The following is a 3,905-nucleotide window of genomic DNA, read 5'->3' on the forward strand; positions in this document are numbered from 1 at the left end:
CACCGATACATCGAGCACTCTAGTTATGTCTCCCTGCCACACACAAACTTGACCTGTGCCCTCTGACGTTCCGGTAGCTAGGTCAGTCGCCCTATATCTTTGACTTGCACACACACACACACAATTCCGATGGCTCTCTTCATCGATCTAGCACCCACACACTTGATCCTCTCTTCGACTCTATCGATATCTATGACCCCTCCCTCTCTTCTCGTGGATCACCCGACCCTCTATATATGATATGGATAGGCCTCCATTTCACACGCATTGCATGCAAAATTTTGTTTGAGATGTCATCGACACATATTCCCACAAATACATTCATGAAATCAACCTCCCCTCAAAAAAAACAAAAAACACTCACGAACGCACAAGCCATTTGTCTAGGTTTGTATCTCTCACACACACCCACATAGGTGGGGGACGTGCACGAAGAGAAGAGGTGCACGCACGGCGCACGTACTCCTGTCTCTTTCCCAACCACACCGTCGCGGGTACATGGTGGAGCTCATTTCTGTAGGAAAAGGTAGCCCACGTGGTAACTTGACACGTGTACTGGTTGTCCACTAGATGGAGGGAGGATCGTCTACCATGGGTGAACAAACAAATTGCGACTTGACGCGTTATGTTAAAAAAGAGGCAAACCATGTGGGGCCTACCTTAGAGGCAATGCTCTATACACTGGAGTACTTTTGATGTGTCCCGTCAACTCGCAGAACGAGGAGAAGCTTGCTTAGTACGCCGTCTCCCCCGCCCACGGGCGCGGTGGCTCGCGGGATGAGGTGAAGCTTGCTTACTACGCCTTACGCCCGCTCCCTCGCCCACGCGCGCGGTGGCTCGCAGGACGAGAAGAAAATTTTACTAGTACTCCCTCCGTTTACTCCTCGTCCCTACTACCTTGGTTAGAGAGATTATCATACTGTTTGGAATATATGTCCTTTAGTAGATTTCAATATGAACTACTAGTACATACTCCAAACACTGATGTATATAGACGTATTTTAGGGTGTAGATTCAATCATTTTGCTCCATATGTAGTCCATATTGAAACGGACGTAATAGTACGCACTCTCCCTCGCCCCTCGACCCTCGCCACGTGGTGGACGTGCAGCAATTCATTCGGTCTCATATAGCCAGAACGATATATACTGCAGTACCATTATTGCTCGACTTCCCGAAGAGGCGAAGAGCCAATCGCAAGGTTAATAATTTGGAGATGCCAAGCGCAAGGTTTATAGGAGAACGAGTAGTAGGTGCCGCATCATTTATAAATAAAGTTTTTTTTCTTCAGTGGCACGTACGCAATATAAATAGGTTCATATGGAGAGAAAAGGAAACCGCTCCACTATATACATAGGCAGGATGAGCCTACACGGTTGCTTGCTGGGGTTGCTCTCTTCAGTTTTCACACTCTCTCGCACAAAACCACTGTGGCCACATCTCTAACATCCCAGCGGATCACGTCCGTCGGGGGATGGGTGGATGCTTAGTGTAGATGCGGTCGCCGTCTCCGACGGCGAAAACCCACTGTCGGCACATCCCGATCAGGGGTCCCCGCCATTCTTTCTCACAAAGCCGGCGAGGTTGCCTTCGTCCATTGCTCACTACCGCGACGTGGGTAGTTGCCTCCTCCCGCCACCCTCCTCTGGGTTGAGCTACGTCCCAACATCCCTCAGGTACAACTCCCTTTACAGCCGGCTTGCCCCACTGCTCCAGTTGCCCACATCACTCCATGTGGATATTTCTCTACTTCTTTGCCCCACACATACCTCTACTGCCTTCTACGTACTGTATTCGTGATGAGTTTGTGTCTCATCAACTAGTCCTAGTAATCTTATTCTAATCACGCTTCTTCAATTTCTTTGGAACAGGGATGCTCATCTCAATTTTGGTGAAACTACACAAAATGATCCGATGGTCGAAGGGTTGCAAACTTCATTTCTTAGGAAGCGCCGACGTTGCCAGCAAATTAAAGCCTGGATAGGGTTTACGGTTCAAGGGCTAGGGACTGCAAGGATCATTTTTTTCTTTAGTTGTCTCTGTTTCAATGGCTAGGGACTGCATGAGTAGTAGTAGTATTGTACGCCTTACGCCCGCTCCCTCGCCCACGCGCGCGGTGGCGCGCAGGACGAGGAGAAAATTTTACTACTCCCTCCGTTTACTCCTCGTCCATACTACCTTGGTTAGAGAGATTATCATATTGTTTGGAATATATATGTCCTTTAGTAGATTTCAATATGAACTACTAGTACATACTCCAAACACTTATGTATATAGACGTATTTTAGAGTGTAGATTCACTCATTTTGCTCCGTATGTAGCATAAAGTTGAGACACTTATTTTGGAATGAAGGGAGTACATATTTTGCTATGATCTATCAATCATTGAGATGCAATAGCATGCATGTTAGTCTCCTTTGTATTTGATGAAATGTTGCAACGGGCAACCTTGGACGCAAGATACATGTAACAGAAGCTGGAAGCTTCACAGCATTGTACTATCTCGCTGATAAATTACAGTACGTACTACACAAGTACTTCCTCCGTTCCTAATATAAGTCTTTGTAGAGATTTCACCATGAACCACATACAGATGTATATAGATGCACTTTAAGTGTAGATTCTTTCATTTTGTTCCATATGTAGTCCACCTAGTGGAATCTCTACAAAGACTTATATTTAGGAACGGAGGGAGTACTATGTAAAGAGTTAGGTGTCGCACGGTGTCCAGAAAATATGGTGATAGTGTGAGATGGGCCATGTAATCACTGAGCCTGCGTGTTTTCACTGCTCTTGCACTCCTCCGCCGTAAGAATGGAGAAAATTGTAATCTAGTAGTACCTCCTTCGGCCAAAAGCGTGGGACATCCAGCAGTCCTACCACCTCAGTAATAATGACCAATGAGCCGTCAAATCACATAGATCCAGCAGTAAGTTGGACGGACGAAGCAACCATCACTCTTGAATCCGCTTCTCCCTTCAACGCAGGCGCCAGTGAGAGGTCGCGTCCGCTCTGCCAGGGCATGAATGCGGCACCGATTCTTTGGAGCGGCGCTGACCGTATCAGGCGGGAAGCGCGCGGGCGATGGAGGGGCTTTGGGTGGGCCAGGCTGGTCAGGAGCGGGCGTGGCAGCTGTCCGCTTGTCCCTACCGGACGCCCGAAAACGAGAGGATGCACCGACACTCGCGGCTAAAATCGTACACTACACACCATCTCTCTGTAGGAGTAGGTCGATCTGTCGCTCTCTCTAACACGCACATGCTGTTAAACACACACACGCACATGCACACACAGGTTCATAGAATAGGAAAATCGTGCGAGTGCGAAGCCACAGGAAGTGAGATACAAATGGAGTACGTACAAGAAGAGAAGAGGCATCTCTTAGTTGTTTGGATTAATTGTTGCGTTTAGAGACAGAAATCAGGGCTTTGATTGGAGGAATGACCGGTCAAGTTTCTCCTTCTCCTCTAATCTGCTTGCACCACGGTCCCGCTGCACCTTCTAACGTGACTTATTACACCTAGACGGAGGGAGTCGTACGAGATACGGTGGCTCACTGACTTAGGTAGAATACAAGTGCCCAAAATTGTGTGCATGTTATAATAAGGATTCACTTAAAATAGTACGTGAGCAAACGGAGGGATCAATTGGACAGTGTTCCCGAGCAGTATGTGTGAGGTAAGATACACCGCTGGCACTTTTAACTTTTCTTATTAATTTGTTTGTTTCACCCTCTGACTGGTGGGACCCAACGTACTACGTGGAGAGAGGTAAGGTGACTAAGGCTGCATTATTTCTGCACCACTGTGGATAGTCTTACCACCAAAGCCACATGACACAATTATGATTTAAATCCCAATGACTCCCACACACAAAAAAAAAACATGGCATGCTTGTCACACGAA

The sequence above is a fragment of the Aegilops tauschii genome, chromosome 3, assembly GCF_002575655.3.
Source record: "Aegilops tauschii subsp. strangulata cultivar AL8/78 chromosome 3, Aet v6.0, whole genome shotgun sequence".
In the NCBI taxonomy this organism is placed as follows: domain Eukaryota; kingdom Viridiplantae; phylum Streptophyta; class Magnoliopsida; order Poales; family Poaceae; genus Aegilops; species Aegilops tauschii.